Below are 23256 nucleotides of genomic sequence, written 5' to 3' on the forward strand. Positions count from 1 at the left end.
AAGCACCAAGAACTTTGAACTGTTGGAAGTTTTCCTCCTGTGGTTCAACTAATGCAGTGCCTGGAATCAGCTGCACCTGACCAGTGCTTATACATGTTAACTATCAGCTAACATAATCTGAAGCCCTAGGAAAATAGGTTGTAGCACAGATGTAAGACACTGAAGGAAGACAGTAATTTTTTCCTGTAGATGGGAAATGCATATGTTGCCTCACTCACTTGTCATTACTGAAACTATAGGTAGGGACAAAAATAGAAACTACTGACAGCTTGATTTCTTCATGCTGGCACTGAGCTACAGCAGAGCTCTACAAGACCCTATAAATATGCAAGCGAAGGGAAATCCTACACAAGTGCTATCATACTGCTATAGGACTGAATAGAATTAGCTTTATTGCAACCAAACAGTATGGACAGAGTCTGCTTTTCAGAGCTCCCCTATCTCATGAACAATGTAAAATGTGAACCAAAGGCAGCTAATCTGGCCTGTTTGCTGGGAACAGTTCCAAAATATATTGTTGGAAATGACTAGAAAAAGCTTTGCACTGCATAGCCCTTATGGTGCAGCCCTTTCTTCCTTTTAAAGTGAAATGTCCTTACAGAAATAAAACGTTGTTTCAAAAAAAAAAAAAAAAAAAAAGGAAAAGGGAAAGGATTCACTGTGGTTTAAAGTACTTATTAAAATTTGTGGAGGATGCAGTGTGCATTGAAAATGCTCCCCCTCCCCCCAAACCTAAACCAACAAAAACAAGCCAAACCCCATGAATAGCTCTTCCCAGCTTCCTGCACATTGAATATGTATGTTAAAGGACAAGGAGCCAAGAGTCCCTCGGTTTTTTTTTTTGCTTTGCTTGGAATATTTTTTTTTTGCTATGAAAATATTTCATATTTCGTTTCCATCTTGCTATTTTTTGCTACGTGAAAGTCGGGGGCCGTGCCAAGGCGAGGCTGGCGAACTGGCGATCGCGGAGGTTTCCGCGCTGGTTCTCGGTGGTGCGCAGAGCAGACGATGCTCCCTGCACCCACCAGCAGGTTCAAAAGGTTTGCACAGCAAGAGGTGGAAAAAAACTGCTGCTGCTGGGGCCGTGAGTGGAGCAGGTAGGGGTGAAACAAGAGTCAAGCAGAATTCAGGGAAAAGGGACCCCCAAAATTGGAAAGTGCTCATTAGGCGGGAAATCCTGGAACTTTTCGTCGCTATTCTTTCGTATTGTTCTCAACAGAAGATATTATTTGTGCCATCTCGTGAGCCCTGCCAAGTGTGTCTCCCCTCAAGAGGACTCCATAATCCTCTTACTTTCATTCACATCTCGAAAGCGGCTGCATCTCCCTCATTTTTATAAGCTGCTCTTGTAAGTTTTCTCCGTGATTTAGCTGCTCTCACTTCTTTTTTCCGGAGGTGGCAGCTGATCGTGAGCTCTTTCTTCCTCATTAGAACTGGGCAGTGTGTACAACTACAGAGTAAACACTTCGATCTTCCTCCTGGTTCAAGTGAAAACCTTGACCCCCATGCCAGCAGAAGTGAAATGTTTCCAAAACACACAGGCAGCTGTAGAAGTGACAGTGTTTAAATCTCTCCAGTTTAAACACAGTTCTCCAGGAAACCATGACCAGGAGAATATGACTAGTCCCTGATGAGAGGTTTAACTCAGTAATAATTTTTTGGCCGACTTGTACATTGTTGTTTTATTGTCTGTACCGTGGAGCACTTACCCCTTAATATGTCTGATAACAAAAATCCCACAGAAGTTTGAATTAGAGTAAGGCTCAAGGATCAGGCTTAGCTGTGATCTGAGGTCATTGACTCTCATATCAAATCATGTCACCTTCATTAATAACTGAACTACTGACCCTGAAACTCAAATAGCTTTCCTATGATTTCCCAAAATCTGGAGTTTTTATCCTGTCAGCTACAAACTCTTAAGAGGCAGTGAGATTCCCACTGGCTGGTGCTGTCCTACTCCCTGCTTCTCAGGTTTTCTACTCTAATCTGGTTCTTGGCTTTTTCCATTGTCCCCCAAACTGTGTCGTGTCCTGGGTGCTGTACAACGACCATGGGGTGAGGCCAGACCAGGGTCAGCACCACACAGGCTCCTGCCTGCCCTGGGTGTGGGATGTATAAGGAAGGGCTGGGCATTACTCCTGGAACTTTAAAAGGCACAAAGGCAGCATCACCCTTGTCCCTTTTGGTTTGTTTTTCTTGTTGTTGTTGGTTTTTTTTTTTAAAGAAGTGATCTTTTCTTCTTTTTTAGTGAGCTGACCTTTCTAAATTGATCTGATTGCTGTCAGTATTCACAGCAAGGGGAACAGAGATGGACCTGTTATTTCATAGTCCTGTCCCACACACCAGACTCGCCTTCATCCCTCCTCCAGAATCTCTCAAGAGTTGCTGGAAGTGAAGAGATCAGTGGTTTAATTTTCTGTTGTCTTGCCAAGTTAGAATGGGATTAAATGCTCTCAAGGTCTCTGGACTATCACTTTACCCAAAACATCCATCCCAAGCATTCAAAGAGGCATAGAGACTCTGCATAGCTATTTATTTTAAATGCCTGATTAAAATTTCATGAAAACAGGAAGTCAGGGGAAAAGAATAGATTGCAAGAACGATGAAATCCAGGGCTTTGTCATTTTTAGCTCAACAACACACAACAATGAAGGAAAAAACCCCAACACCCAGCACGTTCAGTTGTAACTGGGGGATATTTTCACAATTGTACTGAGGCCACTAATAGCATATTTTGTCATTGGCAGGGGAGTTCATGGACTAAGAATGAAACTGATTTTTTTGCTTAACTTATTACACAATTTTGATTCTGTTTGTAAATTGTCACCTTAAGGTAACCTAAAACTGCTGTACTTGAATCCTGCAAACGTTAAGTTGTTTTTTTTTTGGATACTCCATTGTTTTTTCCTGTTTCAGCAGCAATAAATATTGTAATACCACATCCTTAACAGTGCTGGAGCTCTTCTGTCCTGGAATCTTTCTGGTTTTCCATTCTTAGGCATATCTAATCATCCAAATAAATGACAGGGGCAGAGACAAAAGACTGATTTTTCTGAATATTAGTCAGATGCAAAGGACCTTCATGGTTTATCTGTCTTCTAAAGACAGGGGGGTTTTTTGTGTATGTAGCTTCTGTCCTTGTTTTATGAGGAAATATCCTCTTCGCTAAAAACATATGAATCAGAAGCAATGTTTAGCCAGGCTGCAATACGAAAGGATTTAGAGTCTGTTTAAGTCTTTGTGCCTTTTTAGACTGTGGGAAGCAGGACCCCCATTAACAGGCTGCAAATGCCCCTCAGCCATTTTCCAGTGCCGCTGTCACCTTGACTACCCGTAGGTAGTCGTGGGGCACTTAGGAACCATCAGTGTCCCAATCTGTTCTCCTGTACCGATCCCATCAAAAATAGATGGATGTTAAAATTCCGTATCAGCCTCTTGCTGCAAAGACAGCATATGTAGGGTTCTCAGCTAGGGCATCCGGTGGCTCTGGATATGGTATAATTATGATAGTTTAATGACAAAATAAGTTTTCACTTGCCAGTGTCAAATTAATCCTGTCAGTATATACGTCACTGCAAGTGCATTGCTCAGCGTACCCTTACAATATGCATAATACCATGTCTCCTTGCTTCTGCTTCTCATCATGTGGTCCTCTTGGTGCAGATGCTGTTCAGCCACTTAAAGAGCTGTAACACTACCAGGGGAAAGAAGAAAAAAAAAACCCCAGTATGTTATATTGGCACGAATATAATGAGCCTAAAACCTTGGAAGTCTTCCTTTGTACATCATTCTTGCTGCAAACAGTCACAGCTTTGTGGACTCCTCTATTATTTCAGCTGTAAAAATCATATTGAAATTTGATGGGAATTATTTCTAGAGGTAGTTAATTGGCTGCCTAGGTGTATATGTGAGGAGAGGTAGCAGGGAGCCCATAAATGACCTTTTCCCTTGTTAGATTGGTCCCTGGCCAGCTGGACGTTTGGTATCCTAAGGTGAAGAGTTTTTTAAATTACGGTTTCATGGCTTTGCCACTTTTTACAAGATCGCGAGTTCCCCGTGTTAATTCACCGTATCGAAAGGAGGGGAAAAAAGTCAGCTGCTGCAGAGTGTCCCTTATGCTTTAAGAAAGCACAGCACTAATTGCTGGGAGGCTTTTGCAAAGCAAAATACAGTGCGGCTCGGCCCACGCCTGCACACTCCAGTCGTCCCCGCTCCGTGCCAACATGTCACAGGTGCACACCACAAGGGACAATGCAGCAAATGTAATTGGGAGGCAGGTGGCAATAGCTTGGACTCCGTAACACATTCATCCCAAGGTGCACTTGTGCATCTGTTAGAAGTAATTTTTTTTTTTAATTTTTTTTTTTTTTTTTTTTAATTCAGTTGGTTTAAGAGAGATTTGAGCCGTAGGAAAATGTTTCCCGTCTCCTAAATACGACAGGGAGAAAGTTTCTAGAGGTCCTTGGAGACCACAAGTGACGTGGGGTGGAGGCTGCTGAGCTCAGGGAAAAAGAGAGGGGTTGTTGGTTTACATTGAAATGGGTCAAGTGTTTTTAAGACACTTGAGAGGGCTTTTTCCTCCTTTGCTATCGCTGTAATATCAGCACAAACTTTTCCTTTTCAGAAATCAACCTTTTGTAATCACACTAACACTGCTCTGGTCAGGCTGGTCACTCTCCTCTGCTTAACCTGCATCTTTCTAAGAGCCAGAGCCTCAGGACCTCTTGTTATGGAAACCTTTGTATTTCTGCTCTAAGTCATAACAAAGGGTGTTTATTCCCTCTCTAAAACAGGGAAAGGACCCCAAATGCTTGTACTCTTATAGGAAACCTGAAAGCAAACCTTGCAGAGCTGAACTGCAGCAATCTCTGGGGTGGAGTATAACAGCTATAGCTCAGTGTACAGAATCCCTCTATAGGAGAGGGCGGCTGGTGCCAATTCCAGGCAAAACTATGGGAAGTGGGATTCAAATGAGCACAGATGCAAAGTTGCTGATAGACAAAAACAGACAACACGGTACTGCAAAAATGAACATAGGCTTTAGTAGCCTTTGATGGACAAAATATTGCTTTTATATGAAGGCTACGTAGTCAAGACAAACAGCATAAAAAATATATCACACATTTGGGATGCCAAATGCTTCATAATGCCTAGGAGAGGATTTCCCCTGTTTTTCTGTTTCAGTTCCTAACTCCACTGCTCAACTCTCCTTTCAATCTGGAGTTGGGTCTGGCCGTAAATCCACAGCTCTTAGGGGTGATTTGTACGTGAAGCTGCTGGGAGGGTCCCTTTGCTCCTTTCCCAAGCTCTGCTCCAGCCTCTCCCGGCGGTTTGCAGACTTTGTCCTCCTGCTGCATCTCCGAGCCACTCTTGGCTGGCGGCACAGCCAGCTCAACTGAGAGTGTGGGGTTTCGATAACCTGCAGCAAGTGTTTCCCACCTCCCAGAAGAGTGCCTCGCTGGAAAACAATTTGCAGAAGACAGGAGCAGAGATCTGGTTTCATTTTTGGTGCAGCTACTACAGCTTCTAGCTGTGAACCCTTATCAGTGGAGTCCTTGTAGAGCTGCTCATCAGCAGAGATCCTGCGGGAGAACGCGGCGTTATTGCTTCATCCCATGTGGCTTTTTTTATCAGGGCTGTTCTGGCTCCTAAACCTTCTGGAGACGCTGTAATTGGGTACTTTGGGTGGTTTGGCTTTTTTTATAGCACAGGTTTAGCTTTTAGACTTGACTTTGGAAATAAAATAAAGTAAAATAAAGTAAAGTAAAGTAAAGTAAAAGAAACTATAAGAAACTAAAGTAAAAGAAAGTAAAATAAAATAAAATAAAAATAAAATTAAATTAAAAAAAATAAGCATCAGTATTTAGAGGAAAAGAAATGAAGTTCCTAATAAAAAAATTCTACTTTTATTTCTTGGAGTGATCTAGGACATCTGATGGAGATTGACGCTCTTGAGTTACATGAATGTTTTGAACGTGTAAAGAATCCTTTATAAATTCAGCTTGGTTTGCTGTGATACACTTTCCAAATTAGGATACTGCGGAGCAGATTGTGAAAAGATGATTTACATGACTTGAGGATTTTGCTCCTTGTGATTAAACACAATAGCACTTCCTTTGGTTGCCTTTGGAGTGCATTTAAAAAAAAAATATTTAAATGTATGTATAAATGTATTTAAAATGCAGGTTATTTCCAGAAGAATAAAGGTAGTAGGCAAAAAGTGCATTATTGAGTGCTGTGTGAAGTACAGCTGAGCATCTCTAGAACTGCAACATTCTAAAGGTGGAAATAAATGTTAAAATTCCAGCTAAGAAAAATATTCACTACACCATTTTTTTTCTGGCAAGAAAGTGAAAACGTGGAGTTTTGTTGGCTCGTTCTCCCTTTTGCAAAGGATTTAGTGCTGAGCTTTTACCTCGCTACATGATATACTGCAGTGAAATGCACAGAAATTCGGGATTAGATATGAGTTGTAACATCGAGTAAATTTTATGTTGAGAAATTTAGAGCGTGCCAAGCGGATAGCTCCTCGGACAAAAGACTAACATGAATAGGTTAGAGAATTATTAGCCTCTAATAATAGATGATATACTATATATCAAGTAATGACTACTTACTATCCTGCATTTATCTGTTACATGATGTCCTTTTTAATTACCTACCCCGCCGCCACGGAGGCCGGCAGCTGGTGCAAGAAACGCTGCAAAGCTCAAACCTTCTTCCCTCATAAAATGGAAATATCCTCCCAGTCTGTGCCCTTGTAGTTGTTAGACATGGGTTTCCCAGGAAAAAAAAAAAAAGGCATCCAAAACATGTCTCTTTGGGGAAAGCGGTTTTTAAGGAAGGTTGTCTTACTAAAATCTTTTTTCAACATAGTTCCATCCAGTGGAGAGCAAAACTCCACTGACTGTGGCTCTTCCCTTCAGATTTTAATTCCTTCTGCTGCTTGTCTAGGTGAGGAACGGATAAAAATAGATTGTTAGATGAGGCTGTTACTTTTAATTATATTCATAATGAGCATTCACCATCCTTAATTCAATAGTGCAGTATAACAGGGGAGAGCAGGGTTTTTTAACCTCGTTTCCTAAGGAAATGAGCCATATAGCATCCCACCACCCACCCACCCGGACCCAGTCCTCTCCTAACAACGTGTGAATGCCTTGCAAGTGGGCTTGAAAGGGGAAAGACATCTCAAACATTACAATTCCCCATGAAAATTGAGGCAAGTGCAAGAAAAAGCTCCATGTTGGTGTCTGTGCCACGCAGGTGAGTTCAGGAGGACCAAAGGAGCTGGGCACCGAGCTTGCTGTGGGGCTGAGCTTTGGGATGGGTAGCACAGGGCAAAACCAGAGGAAATCACTTCTGCTCACAGATTGTTTCCTGGCAGAAGCATTAATTCTGGGGGCCTCATTTTGCACTAATTCTCCCTGGTGTACTGTCAGTGCAGGCAGCCTCCTGGTTTTGGTGAAATCAGGGCAGAGTGAGGAGCTGGTTTGCTTTCTGGGAGCAGGACAAAGCTCAGCTGAAAGTTGGCTGCTGTGCTTTTGGACCTGCAGTGTTGCAGGGGACTTTTCCCCTGCTGTGCCCCCAAAAGATCAGTTCTCCCCCCCTGCCTCCCTACCTCCATCCACTCCCACACCGACTGCTCTTGGAGCTGGCAGCACATTAATAAAAAAATGTAAGTTTTATGGGACAAAGTAAATAAGGCAATTCATATATCATTCCTAAGACACACAGAAAGGAGGCAGAGAAAAATAACCATCCAATATTTTATATGAGGATATTTCCATGAGTCAGCTCATTTTCAGGTTTCTGGGCTTCCAGCTGCAAGCTCTGCTGTGTTGGCTTATCTTCTACTTGAGGCCTGGCATGTGCCAGAAGTAGCTTATAATTGGCTGTGTTTCCCCTTTGTAAATGGTAATAATAGAGCCTTTATCAGCAGAGAATGGCTAAAAATTTGGATGTCTTTAATTTCATCACAACTTGTAATTTTTTTCAGGCCTAATATTACACAAATAGATCTTGGAGCTCCTTGTTCTGGTTGCAGGGCTGACAGCAGAGGGGTTGATTTTTGTAGGTGGGATATTGAACTGACCTTCAAATGTTCCCTGAGCAGTGGCCATAGAGCTGAATTTATCCTTTAACCCTTAGGGCAGGGGTTTCATTAACCCCTTGGCTTATGGAAAGTCACAGTTGTTGCGGCTCAGATTGGCTGAGAGAGGCTGATGCATTTCTTGTGACAGCCCTGGTGTTTATTGCAGGGCAAAAATGCAAGGTATTTTCAATGTATTTTAATTCATTTGAGGTTTTCAATGAACTCACCTCAGCCTTCTACACTCCTCCTGAGACTGCTTCCTGTGGATTTCAAAAAGACTAAATTTAACTGGGAAAAAAACCAAACAGTAGCTCATTCAATATGATTTCTAAAGACAACTATGCAAGCTTTATAGAGAATGAATTTTAAATTTGTACATGGCAGAAGAATTTGGTTGATCACAGGCATAGGAAGAATATTGCAAGATTTATTTGACCAATCACAATTTGAATTTTGAATAAATTCTGTCAAGCTGTTAAAAAAAAAAAAAGGATGGAAATACATCACTTGACGCATTCAAATCACAAATATGTTTGAGAGGAACTGCAATCTGCTCAGAGCTGTCCTGCAAATAGAAAATATTTCACATGTGTTTAATATATTCTTTCTGGGGAATTAATTGTCCACCAGCACTGACAAGCATGGGGGATGGAGGAGTGGAATGGGAGCGATTTGCAGTTCTTAGTGGGAATTAGTGGCATGACTATATTATAACAATCATAATTAAGCTTTGTACTTGAACAGTGCCTTTCCTTGGGGAATCTCAAGGCACTCTGTCAAATTTATGGGGAAATCCCGGGGAAATAAGTGATTTTCCTGCAGATCTGCAAAAATTCAGTGGTGAAGCTGCGAGTAGACCCCAGGTCTCCAGGCTCCTGGACGCTGGCTCAGGCTCACAGCAGTGAACTGCCTTATTCCTCTGCTGCAGCCCAGGCAGGTCCCAGGGGCTCTGAGCTCATTGGTGCTGGGGAGCAGAGCCCTGAGGGTGCAGGTGGGTGCTGGGAGCAGTGGGGAGGCCTTCCCCTCTCATGGGACTGCTCAGGGGAGCAGGGATGTGGGCTGGGGGAGGTGGGAAGGTGATGGCAGGAACAGGTCATGTACACCAGGCAGCCCTTTCAGCTGCACCCTGAGAGTAGCTGAGCTGAAAATAGCAGTGGGAAGGTGTACTGCAAGCTTGGGGAAGTCCTCACTCCTCCGTGCCTCAGTTTACTCATCTCAACAGCTAATATGGGGCTGGAGGTGGTGGATTTTCAGTGGCAAAATAAAATGAAAATTCAGAAAATCTTATGTGATGCTTTCAGCATCATTTGAAGTTTTTCATCAAGTCTGAAGTCTTTACCAGAAAAATATGTTCTATTTTATCTCATAATTCAGGGTTTGTGCAAGAAATACACAGGGAAATTATTTATGTGTCATGAAGAAGGCATTGATGAGATGATCACAGGGGTCTGTTCTGTTTTAAAATCCCTGAGGTTAAAAATCTGTACAACTTAATGTTCCTAATGTGCTTTGAGACTTTCAGAGGCAAGGTCCCTTTGGACTCAGTAGGATGAATTCACCTCCTCGAGGAAGTTGGTTTGAATTGTGTGCATAGGACAAGAAATATATTATGTTATGGGTTTGTCTGCTCCCTTGGCTGGTTTCACCAGTTTGTGCAGCCTGGTGAAAAACCCAAAAAATTCACTTGACTCCATAGACAGAGCAGAGCCAACAGTAAGTTTTTCATCTAAGTACCTGCAGAGGATGACAAAGTGTTTAACACAACTGGACTTACGTTACTGAGAATGTTTAAAATAAGCAGTAAAACCTTAAACATTGATTTGGGGTTTTACCTGAAGGCATAGAGAGGTTTAAAAATAGTGGTTAGATGCTGAAAAGCACAGCTCCAGTGAAAACCCCCATATTTGCGCTGGATAAATCCTCTCCCTCCGGGGAGCAGGCTGAGTGTGGAGGGGAACAGAGTTACCAGCCTCTGTTGTCAGGTCCAGATTGTGCATTTGGCTTGGTGATGGGTAAAAGGATGGTTTTGGGTCTCTGTGAAGAAGCCTGTCAAGAAGTAATGGGCAGTGGCGCTCTGGGTGGGAGCACGTGGTGTTTTAGAGGGAGCTGTGGTGTTGTTGCCACGCAGAGAAATCCCTCCCCTCTGCCCTGGGGTCAGGGGTCCTGGCAGTGGCATCACGAGGGGCGTCACTCTCCTGAAGCACTGTTGGCACCTCTGCAAGCCTCGGGTCAGAGGACCAAGGGTATCCCACCAGAACTGGGACAGTTGGCAATCCTCGTTCTTGTGCAGACTGTGTGAAATGCACACCATTCCCCAGAGCTTACAGGCACAGTTACAAATGAAGCAAAGATGGCAGGAATGACATTCCCTTGCTAATTATAGTGTGGTCCCATCTGTATATTTGGTGTTATGTCACCAACTCCAGCCTGCTTTTTTCTAGCAGGGAAATACTGCTGTAGGTCGAAGCTCAGCACAAAAGGCTCCAGACCTCTAGTAATGTTATATTTACTTGTTTAACTGGGGTGAAACTCTATTTTTAAGGGCTATTGGATGGAAATCTGAGAGTGTGTTGGCTAAGGTGCTTTTTGGGTAACTCAACAGTCCGTATTTAAAAAGCATTTGGGTGTGGATAAACATACCAGAGTACAGTGGCTGCACGTTTTATTGAACCCCACTGGCTCCACCAGCACCTTGTGCGTGGCAGTGAAGCTGTGAGCTTGGATCCATTCATCCTGCATGGAAAAAGTGGGAGAGCAGCCATCTCTCTGGCCATCAATGCTCCTTTAGTTTGGAGACTTCTTGGTGTAGTGGATAGTCTGTGAAGAGTTTGGGCATCATCCTCCAACAATTGCCCCAGAAAGATATGAGGACAGAAACCACCCCTCTGGATCACCCCATGGGGTGTTTCCATTCAATCCTCTCGAGGATCTTGTGTGTCCTCCTTGGGACCCAGATACAGTCCTGAGGTCCACACAATTGTTTCTTCTGGTGGATTTTCCTGACTGCTGCTTATAAAACCTTAAATTTGCTCATGTAAGATACCATTTGTCTCTCTGGAGGAGCCCATGGGGTGCTTCATTCTTGCACGTAGTACTTGTGAGCAGTATTGGTGAGCCTCATGCTGAATCATATAGGACTGAGATTTTTAATTAGGGTAGAGATGGGAGCCTCTGAATCTCATGTGATTAGAGAGTTCTCATAACTTTTACATTTATTATATAGTCCAATTAGCATATTTCTTATTTTAATGTCTCTATTGCCCTGTTCAGTGTTGAAAATCCAAAAATAAGAGCAATTTGCTAAAACTTGAAAGCCATGAAGTGAAAAAAGTCCAGAAACAGGAGTAAAAATGGGTATTCCTAATTTAACTTGCTGTTTTGGCTAAAAACAATGAATGAAACACAGCCAAAACAAGGAAACATCATAAATAATCACAAGGAAACCAAAATTTGAAAACCATCCACATCACTACTTGTAACAGAGGTAAAAGGACTTAAAAAAAGAGTTATGTAAGGTTTCAAGCCATCCCAAATGCAGGCTTGTGTGAGGAGGTGCAGAAGCACCGTGCAAAGATGCATCTCTCAGGGTTTGCACCCAGACCTGTCCCCTGAGCTTAAAGCCCCTCTCTGTCCAGAGGTGTTGATGAATCCCAAGGGTGCTCGGTGGAGCTCATGTGCAGGAGGGGAAGCAGCCATCAAACAGCTTTATGGGTGAGGAGCTGACACACGAAGGCCGCCGTGTCTCTGAAAGTCAAGGAGAATTTGTACCAGCAGAAATAGGCTCTGGTTTCTTGTTATGCAGGAAGCCGTTGGTGGAGCAGGAATTTAACAAGTTCACAACTTAACAAGTCCCAGCCTAGTGTCTGGACTACCAGAATAGATTTTTTTCTCAAATACCCCCAATCGCTCAATGCTTTTGTCAAATTTTTGTCTCTCTGCACCCAGTGTCAGCCTCAGTTTAACAATGAAGGTAGTCCCAGAAAACTTCTCACAAATAAGCAACCTATGCTCCCTGTTATGAAAGCAACCTCCTACTGTCTTGTGTGTTAATTCTGTTCTTGTGGGATGCTGTAGAGATTGAATCTTCTCTGCCTAGCACGGTGATTTTCATTGCTTTCATTTTTTAGGAACTTCAAGTCTCTCAAAGGCTTAGTGTCAGCTATAAAGGCTCCGCCTCTTTCTTGGCCCTGTAACCCGTGAGCAGTTCAGCTGAGGCTAGGGGATTTGTGTATAATGATTTGGGAAAGTTGTGAGTATAAATAGTAAGGAATTTGAGATGTTTTTCCCCTCTGTAATTCAACACTCAATAGCTTCCCCTTCCACCCTGCGCATAAGGTGCTGTACCAAAACCATGGAAAGAATTTGTGGAGCTCCAGATTAAGGAAGTTCATAAGCTAGCAGGCTTTTCTCTTGCTTGCTCTTTTTAAAAATCTGATAATATCATCTCCTCTGGGGAATAGCATGGCCGGAGGACCTCACAGATTTTCACCAGATCCTCTCACCAGGAGCATTTGCCCCAGGGCAGAGGTGATTGGGGCAGTCCTCTGATCTCTTACACACAGTGTGGAAAGGGCAGGAACCTGGAATAAGTGCTCAGCCTGGGCTCTTTCTTTTCTTTTTCCTCCTTTCTCTTTCTGATAACAGTTTTTGCTGAGAGAACATGTTCAACCTGCTCTAAGCTCTAGCCTCAGCCTTCTTTTGCCTTCCTCATCTCATGGCTGTACGAGGGCAGGGCATTGGGTTGCAGCACACAGAATAACTGAATCATTTAGGTTGGAAAAGTCCTCTAAGATCATTGAGTCCAACCAGCTCAGATGACCAGGGTCATCTTGGCCCCAGCTCTGTGATGATATGCCCATCAGCCTGGAGTCAAGCCCCAGGACAGACATTCCTAAGCTCAGAGGTTGCCATTGCATCTGACAGTGCTTGGAGCTGGGGTACCCCTGGCCCAGGCATCTCTGTAGTGACAGGTTTGCTTTTAATGCCCCTCAGGTTCCTTTCATCTCCATAGTTATCTTTGTCCTAATTTCTCTCGTGCTTTAAACCCTGCACAAAGAATGCAATGCAAACCTTAAAACACCGTCACTTACTCTAACAGAAATCTCAGCAGTATTGGTGCAAATTCTCTTTACTTCATGTGATTCCAGCCCAGAGATGGGTCTCAGCTCTGCACCTCATCCCCAAGGCCTGATTGAAACCCCTTTGTGCAACTCTGCAGTTGCACTGACTTGGGCACAGATGATGGACAATCACAGGGTACCCTCGTGTACATTCATTGCCAGGAGTTTGATGTATGGTTTAATTTTTGAATCTTGGCTTCATTTTGCACCGCGGTGTTTGAGTATTCAGATTTAAAAATCAGACCCCAGCAATATTGTTTAAAGAACCCTCAGTGCTTTTGGTAAAAACCTGAGTAAGTATTTGTTATATTTAGAGGCAATTCTGCTTATTGTCTCTTCATACCATAAGCTTTTCACTGACCTAGATTTTGCTATTCCATTTTCCATTTGCTGTCCCACAGTACATTTGCATGGAAAGAAAGTCTTTTGTCTTTTTAGTGTTCTCTTGCACTTGCTATTTTATCCACCAGCCAAAATCACAGTCGCTGGCCTGTGATGGTGTGAAGAGCTTCACTGGAAACCATCGTATGACTGAGGATCCTGGTTTCAAACTACAAGTTAAAAGCTATTGCAGCTTTTACTTTGTAGAGTCCTTGGGTTGAAGAGTGCTGGAGGACCAGCCAGCAACTGAAGGGCATGCAAAGAGGAGAGGTTTGCATGTTTTCCAGCAGTAGAAATTTACAGAAAGGAAACCAAAGTGGACAGAGCCAGAAACCGGCCTCCTTTTGGTGGAAGGGAGTAGTCCTCTGCCTGGATGTATATTACAGCAATAGCTAAAGACAAAAAGCTACATCTTGGTTTTAATTCTGCTTTCAGTTTTAACATGTCATTAAAGAGATACCTGTATTGACAGGAAGAGTTGTAATGCTTTTGGGGAGTTGTTATTATCGTATTACACGATGATGGTGTTTATTGCGGTGGTGCCTCAGGGCCGAATTTGCAAACGCTGCGGATGGATTACATGGGTATTATGCTGTGCATAAACATTTTGCTGCATGTTCCTGTTGAAATCCTGTGAACTGGACAATGTAAACAAATTAACATTATCAGGGAAAACCTGTTTTTTAAGTCAACTTTCCCTGCAGACTACACTCGGCCAAAGGATACTTGCTCTAGCTCTCCCATCTCCTACATCTCAGCCATGTTCAAAAATGTTTTTACTAGCACATGTTAACCAAAACCTCTTCCTTTTTGGGAGAAAAAAAAAAAAGAAAAAAAAAAGAAAAAGCATGCATGTTTAAAAATGCATTTGATCCAACTAGCTAGTATATTTTTAAACACGACAGTGTTATGTTTAACAGTGTGTTAGCATATGTCAATTAACTTGTTTCCTCAGAGTGCTGACAGAAGTGCCCCCACTGCTGCCGGCCCTGAGGGGCCCCGGGCTCAGCCGAGTCAGCAGAAGGGAGCTTGTACCCACACCTCCAGCCCGCCAAAATTCGGCACCAGCTGCTCAGGGGCAGTATTAGGGTGCTGGACATCGGCACGGTGGATTTGAAGACGTGCCTCCTTCTGCTGGCTGTGCTCTGTGAGTAACCCTCCCTTGGCTGGGGGGACACACCAGGGCTCATCTGTCAGCACCCCAAGTGATGTCTCCTCTGAGCACACACGTGAGCTGAGACGCTTTCACTGCACACAACGCCCTTCCAGACAGAATAAATAGAGACTTTTTCTCACACTGTCAGGAGATCACACTCCTTCCCTGTGCCAGATAGAGATGAGATGGAGGAGAAAAGATACACGTGCACATAGCTCCTAAATCGCCTCTGCGCCCAGACCAGGTGATGAGGATGGCTGTGCATGTCTGGGGTGCTTTGTGTGTGCCAAGTCATGTCCATGGGCACACAGGCTGCTCACCTCCTCGCTGCTCTAGGCCACACTGACCAGGGCAGAGGGAACACTTTAATCCACTGTAGGAAACAGCAGAGAGCTTTTTGTCCGGAGGCTGGCATATGCTGCTGGATAAAGCCCTGCGAGTGTGTGAACTAATCAATCTTTTCCTGGCAGGACCTTCTGCATCCCAGCCATGAAATTGTGCATGATGAGAAGTAAGTGGGGTGGGAAGCACACAAGTCAGGTCTCAGCAGCAATGGGCTGCAGGGATGCACACTGCTTTCCCCCAAGGATGTGGGAATGCCTGTCCATGCACGGCAGCTACAGAGACTCAGGCGAGTGTTTGGTGGGGGCTCATCTGTTACTGGCTGTGCAGAACATGTGGGAAGGATAAATAAATGGGCACAGAACAGGCAGAGGAGGTGTCTCAGGGTCTACATTCCCATGCCCTGCTGCTCTGGGCTGTGTGGTGTACCCATGTCCCAGCCAGGCTCTGTATGCGGGAGCAGCCCCCGAACAAACAGAACCCACTTTGCTCCTGTTCTTCATCAGGGAGTTTGGGCAACTTTCGTTTCTCATTTCATAATTAGTAAATGCGTGAATGATTCCCATGTGTTCTGGGATGGTGTTAACGGGACTGGGAGAAATACTTAGAATAGACAGCATCCAAAAATAGGTCTCTTGTCCTGCCAGAGTCTTGCACATGTCCTTAACTTTCCTGCCCTGGGAAGCAACTCCTGGCACCCCTCAGGGCAGGACAGTTTTTCCATTCACTTCAGCGGGTGCGGGATTTCATTCTTACTTAGAGATCCATGGATTTTAAAGGGACTGTCCATGGGGTACAGTTGAGTTCTTCGCAGGGTTGAAGTGCTTTATATTTTTAGCATTGACACGATCGTCATGAGGGAAAAGCATGTTTTTCCCCTGCTCAAAAGGCACGGTCAGACGTGCTGCTCTGCTAGAGCTGCTCGAGGTCAAGTTGTTACTGGCCCTGGACCATTTCTTTGGGGTGCTGGACCTTCCTGCCATGCAGCTTGGCTGCCATAATTGGTGCTGTGGAGTTGACCTACGCCAGCCGAAACATGTTTTTGGAAGTGGGGTTTTATAAATAGACCGTGTGGACAAAGGGTGTCTGCTCCGGGGTGGTTATGGGGCTGAGGAGAGGAGCCTGGGGCAGGGGATGGAACCCAACAGCTCCTGGTGAACCAGCACAGCCCTCTTTGCAAAACAGCGACTGCGGTGCCGGCAGAGCCTGCGGCGAGCCCGCGGCAAAGGGAAGGACGGAGAGGCCGTGACCCGGGGTGTGGGTGCTCGGCTCTGTTCTCCCTGTGAGACTGGCTCCCAGGCCTTTGCTCATGCAAACCCCGACAGATCCCGTCTAAATGAGTAGCTGGAAATTATGTGCTCCCTCCCTGGTTTGGGCTGGGGCTGAATTTTGCCTACTGGTCTCAGGGAATAGGTTTTGCTACTGAACTCAATTAAAAGCATCAGAACCTGGCACTGTGGGATCTTGCCCAGTGCTGGTAGTCAGGGTGATTGGCACTGGATCCTTTGATTTCTCCAGAGGCATCATAATATTTTAAACTTACTATTAATTACAAGTGTATTAATCTCTGAATAGTATTAACAGTATTTCAAAATATAATTTTATCCTATCCAACCCTCTGGGAAAAAAAAAAAAAGGCAGTTTTGGATGAACTGAACAACTTTATAGACACTGTGCTTTATAACCAGATAGATTTTCCCCAGTTAGTTCCATTTCTATCTAATATTGGTGGAAGATTAAAGATACTGAGTCAATGGCTGTAAAAGCTTACATTAAAAATTTGCAGTAAATGAGAAGGGGAAAATTTCATTAGAAACATAAATTGTAGCAACTGGAATGCCTGCAACTTATTTTTAGTATTCTACTCACAGTCACACTTGAAAGCCTTTTTTTTTCCAAATGTTTTCTTTTCTCAGATTAAAAAAAAAAAAAAAAAGAAGAAGAAAATGACCTCTAATATTTTGAAATATAGAACTAATTACAGTAGGGAGTGATCCTGATCCCACTGAAGTCAACTGCAGCATTCTTTATGACATTGCAGGATAGTGCCTCTATTAGGAAATAATAAGGAAATGAGATACTTTAAAGAGAGGGGTTTAAAATGAACCGGCTCTGTTGGCCTCTTTTGTAAAAATACCTTAGAGCCACTTTTATCAAGTCAAAAGGTTCACTGAAAAGAGAGAAATTAAAAGATGCCGCTCGTGGAGCCTGGCAAAACATGAAATTCGCAACAAATATCTCTCCAATCCAATTATAACATTCAAATCAAGGAGAAAAAAATTATGAAATATAATGAAAGCTTTCTTTCTACTGAAAAAGTCTACTCGGAGGTGTCCAGACCTAAGGGAATTTCCAAGTCAGCATTACAGTGGGGAAAAAAATGTAATGTAAATGAGAGTGAAATAATCAAAATTTTCTGGTGGAAATAAGTGCAGTTGTTTGATGTAATTCTGACACACAGCATAATTTCAGCATCAACACTGAAGTTTAAAGGATCAGTGTACCTTCATGAGGTTTCTGTATAGAAAAGCCATTCAATGGGAAAATTGAAATCAGACTTCAGTATGCACATTGAGCCCCCCCTACAAGAGAAAGCCCTGAATTATATAGATGCAAATAGAAAAATAGAGATGACCCTTTTCCAGTAATCCCTGAGCACCTTTTCCACTTGAACATCCAGCATGATTACGGCATATAAATCACAAGAAATGCAATGTGTGACTGTTTTTGTACTCACAAAATCAAACTTTGTTTTGTGCCCCTAACACCAGCTCAGCCACCTAGATTTGCACACTGTGTTCTACAGGGAGCTACGCCAGACTCATGTCACCATGTTTGTTGCAGGTGTAATTGTTAATATCGTGGGGATATATTCCAAACAATTAAAACTATTAAAGCAGGGCATGTCTTTAGCATTTTACTCAATCTCGTAGCCTCTATGAAATATATTTGTAATTTTGAGTTCATTTCCAAATGGAGACAGATTCACACACCCTCACAGCCAAACTCAGCACAAGAACCAACAATTAAGTGAAGCCTGAGATCCAGTCCAAAGCAGGCATATACTCAATTTAATTTTTAAATAGCTTAATTAATAGTTTCAGTTAAAGCAAAGAAGTGAAAATGGGTCAAACTATGTAAACATTGGTTAGAAAAACACACTGTCCAGCCAAAGCATTGTAGAAGTGCTTTTAAGAAGAATGGTCTTTTAAATTTAATTTAAACATGGTTTTCCAACTTAGGTAAAAACCCGGTTCAGACAAGGCCCGAGCCACTTTTTCTGCCACAAGGAATTACCGAGGTATGCTGAGAGTTTATTTAGTCTTTGCCTGTTCTGAGGCTGTGTTTCACTCTGCAGTCATCATTTTCTTCTTGTTGTCAGGGTGTTGTTGCCTCTCGGCAGCTCAGGATTCACTGGAAGCCTCCGCGTGTGTTTAATCGCCGGTGGGACCCACACGAACGCTACAAAACATAATTCCCAAATATTTACTGGAACTTTGAAATGAATTGGGATAGACTGCTGTTGCACTAGGAGTGTTTGCTTTCTGCAAACACTCAGGTTCAAGTTCTTATTGACATGGTTGTGATGGATGGGGTCCCTTACATAAGCCTCAAGGCCAGGAGGGTGATTTTGTGCTGGAGCAACTGGGGAGTAGGAACAACACCATGTGCCCTGTCTGGCCAGTCATCACTCTCTAGCAGCCCTCAGATAATGGGAAGATACAATCACTGATTTGTTGGTAGTTCGTGGATTTCAGAGGGGCAAAATTATAAAATTCAAAAAATTTCTCTCAGTCTGTAGAGCTACTGTACACGGAGAAAAGGATATTCTTCACTCAAAATACTCCCCCATTTTTTGCAAATTTTTTCTTTGATACTTAACTTTCAGCTTAAATGGCACAAGGGTAGAATAATTTGAAAGTGGCTAAGAATGGTTTTTTGTGAAAATCCTTTTTAAAATTATACAGTAGCATTTACATGACTCTCTCTATATGTTTGTAGTTTGAAGTTTCTGCCCCAGTGAGGACAGTGAGTTCTTTGCAGATTTGCTGATTTACAGATAACTTCCAAGATCCTAATGTTTTGTTAGAATAACTGAAAGGTTTTCATTTCTTTGTGGGTTTTTTTTTTTCTGTCTTTTTTTTAACTTTAGTCTGATTAAGTTAGTAGAAAGACCGAAGAAAGATTATAGATGAAAAGTATCAAGAGTAGCTCAGGTGCATTGCTTTAGGAAGCTGTCACTGCCATCCCCTTCATCAGCACCTCTTACTGGTATGAGAAACTTTGGAAGCTTGAGCCTAAATTTTGGCTAAGTTTTATTATGTGAAAATATTCCCCAAATTTTTCTGTTGCACCTTGATATGTGCAGAGCAGGTCATGCAGCATAAATTGCCAATGTCTGAAGGTATCAGTGCTCTTGGCCACCCATCCCCTTGGGAGTGTGAAGTCAGGTTTTGGGGAGGTTGGTGGCCGATGGTGGCATTTCATGGAGTACGTGGCTGGCAAGTGAGGAATAAAAACCAGCTGGTTCTTCTCACCACCTGCAGAACATCAGCAGAAGGAGAGAAATGTTCCAAAGGTTTTTATAATGAAGAACAGTTTTTACTGATCATGTTCAAAACGCAAGACCACAACAGGAGGCAACATCCCTTTCACAGGAAACAAGCAAAGCAACATTTTGGGCTGAAGAACAGCCTGGATGACCTGACCCACTCCAGCTTGCCTGGAAAGTTAAACATGTCACAGGGTTCTCTTTTGGGCAAAGGGAAGATGTAGGAGAGGTTTTTATAAATGGCAGTTGGGCAATTAATGTTAACCATCAATATCAGAATGGCTTAGATTGCATGATTAACTAGTAAGAGTTTTGAGCTGGCTGGTAATTTTAGATTAAATAGTGAGGCAGCCAGTGACTTGAATATTGATGAATATCCTGTGTTTTATTAATATGCATTCTCTATAAATTAGAGGCTTAGTACACAAAGAAGAATCCTAATGCTCTTGCTATTTTTCATTGCCACAGGTAGAGCTGAATAATTCATAGCAATTAATTTATTTCACTGATTTAGCCTTTTGGGGTGGGAGTGGGGAGGGGGAAGTTGAGCACAAGTAGTCTGCAGGTAATTTTTTCCATGTTTATTTATTATAAATATCTCACCAAATACATTTGAAGACTAATTCTTAGTTGGGGAGAATTTTTTCTATTCTTAAATTGGAGAAATTGAGAGGAATATGGGCAGCAGTGCAAGAAACCCACCAGTCATTACAAGAACCCAAATGAATTTTAAATGGAAAAAAAAAGCCCAGCTACTTGCAAATACCACCCAGATAGGGTCAGGCTCATGTTGATTTGTATTGATTGGTACAGTGCTGGTTACTTTGCATGTTTCTGCTCCTCCTTTGATTGATTGCAATTCTTTAGGACCAAGATTTTCTTACAAATATTTCTTAGGGCAGAATTTGTTCTCTGTATTTAGTCCTTAGTGCATAAGTGAAATGCTACCCCTTTTGCAGCCAAGGCAAGTTTCACCATTGACTCTGGAAGATCCAGGATTCCACCTGCTGATGGAAACATTCTTGAAAATCCTTTTTTATATGCACAGAGCAAGAATACATTCCACACAAATGACATTTTATAACTGTGCAACATTTCAGAATATCCAAAGACAGATTTTTAATTTTCTTGTAGGTAGTGGGAGATGGTGCTTTAAATACGAGACGAAAGTGGTGCAGCACAAAGATCATTTGCCAGTCCTGCAGCTCAGGGAGGCTGCAGCCCTGTCTCGGTGTCACACTCATATCCAGAGCAGGTAATATCCAGAAACACGTGAGGAGGAGGAGGAGGAGGAGGAGGCTGTATGATTATTGCCTCTCCTTTTTGCTGGTTCTTACAACACACTGCACAGCAGTGAGAGTTGCATAGCACGCAATAAATCATTGCCTCATTATGCTCCTTCTGTAGGTTTGTTTAGGGCACCTACTCTAGTACCAGCTCCGGTGGATTATTTGTTCTTCCCAGAAATTCCTCTCAGATATAGACTTCTGTTTTGATTTGCAGAGAAAGAAAAAAAAAAAATCTCTACATCTTATTTTTAAAATAATTTCCTTAGTGTGCACAGCATTTTACATTAGAGTACAGCCTAAGAAAATAATTTCAGCATTGTCTGGAGGTGATTTTAATTTGCAGGTGGATGGTTTTGTTGAAAGGAGGCAAGAGGTTAAAAAGGCTTTTGCGTTTTTGTGACTTGTCAACGTGAAGTACTAGCAAATGAAACACAGGGTCTTCTTTCCCTGCTTTCTTCTTTCCTCCCTTCTTGCCTGCCTTTCTTTTTGCTTTCTTTCTTCCCTTCTTACTTGTGTACACAAAAGCTACTGATCCCTTACCTAGCCAGATTTTGCTGAATTGTTGTAAAAGAAGCCTAAGTACCTCATTAAAAGATATTGTAAGGTCTTCATTCACTTTTTTTGTGTGTCTTTAGCCAGCCCTAGTCCACAACCAGTGCAGGAGGGCACTGGTCTGATTGATAGAATAAGGATTTCTGACATTTGGTTGTGATTTAAGCAGACAAATCCTCTTAAGAAAAAGTGTTCATTAGTTGGCCTAATTTACTAACAAGAACCAGTATTGCTGATTTTGATAAAACAGTATTTATTTAACATTGCACCAAGTAAATGCTGGAATAACCTACATTGCACCTGCAGTGGATTTGAACGGCAAGAGCTGAGACCTTAGAGAGCAGGTGGGTACACTGCAACACGGCTGGGTTTTGCTGCAGTGTGACAATGTGATCTAGGATCCGATCCAGACTCCTTGGAAATCAATGGAAATTCTACCCTTGACTTTACTGGGCTTTGGATCCCGCTCCAGTTGTGCCAGAGTGGTAATGAAATGACTCCAACTTGGGGGAATAATTTTCTGGCTTAACAGATTCAGTGTTTTTGTATTGATGGGTTTGTTTATGTAAAGGGTCCTGACTTCAGGTTTAAGTGGTTTTGACCCATGCCTGTCTCTGATCCTCACTCCTATTCACAGTTCCTTGAAATGCAATAGATTTCTGTTTTGTGACCACTCACAGACATCCCAGATGAACAATGACATTTCAGAGATGATTGTGATGTGAAACTGAAAATCATTGTAAGCTTGCTCAAACTGTGACCTGCCTTCACACAAAAGCTCCCTGAGCTTTCTGAACCTTTCAGCAAAACTGGATTGTGTTCACAGCCATAAAGAAACACAAAACTGAATCAGTTTTGTGTATTTTGGGGTTTCATTATACATACTTCTGCATCATTGTATCTTAGTCCCGGGTATAATTCTTATTTGATTGTAAACTCCTACAAAGAGCCTAGGAATAGAAGATGTGCTGAGGTCAGGACCAGAAAGGACTTTTTCCAACACCCACTGCAACCTGAGTCCCCCACAAACAATTAGGACTCAGCGAGAATTTTACCCAACCCTTTCGGGTGGAAGTGCAGTGGTGACCTTCTAGATTGATTAAAGATGTCACATTGATTGACTTTGAAGGGAGCCACTTCCACCCTTCTTCTGCCAAAAAGGCAGTGGCTGCAATGTGAAGCCTCAAGAATGGGGCATTGTTCTTCCAAGTACATGGAAGACATCCAAGGGTAACGGGATAATGCAGATAATGGGATAGGGTTTCTCCCCTCCTCTCCCTCAAATACCATATAGCTAGATTTTGGCTATTCAGACCCAGAGCTTAGGAGACATTCCTCTGATAGCTACTTAAAAGATGAAATAGCTGAGGAAGTGAGCTCTTTTTATAGGTTATGGAGGATGTTCAGTGGTTGAGAATGTCAAAAAGGACTGGTGATGTTGACTCTGCAGGAACCTTTAGCGGCGATGGAGGTCTGAACTGTGTGAACAATGCAGTGGAAGGGATAGCGTGGTGGGAGAAAGGGCTTTATTCCTCTGGCAAACCCACCCCTGATGATTTTACATGCTGTCACTTTGGGGTGTCAAGTTTGAGAGGTGCTAAAATGGCCAAAATTTTCCAAAGACAGGCAGTACCTTAACAATATCTGGTCTCTTTAAGGCACCTTGAGTTGGCACTGAGAAATATTGGCCTCCGAAATTACCACTTTTGAAAATCTAGGCCACCAAACCTGATATGAACTATCAGAAACCAGAGACAAGGGAACATTTA

General features: G+C 42.8%; 1 long non-coding RNA gene across 1 annotated transcript in view; it reads left to right on the forward strand.

The window, feature by feature from the left end:
* LOC113948998 overlaps positions 1–23256 on the forward strand; it is a 51102-nt gene that overhangs the window by 25100 nt on the left and 2746 nt on the right. The gene's annotated exons all lie outside the window — the stretch shown is intronic.

This window comes from Corapipo altera, unplaced genomic scaffold, assembly GCF_003945725.1.
Source record: "Corapipo altera isolate COAL_440 unplaced genomic scaffold, ASM394572v1 62, whole genome shotgun sequence".
NCBI lineage: Eukaryota > Metazoa > Chordata > Aves > Passeriformes > Pipridae > Corapipo > Corapipo altera.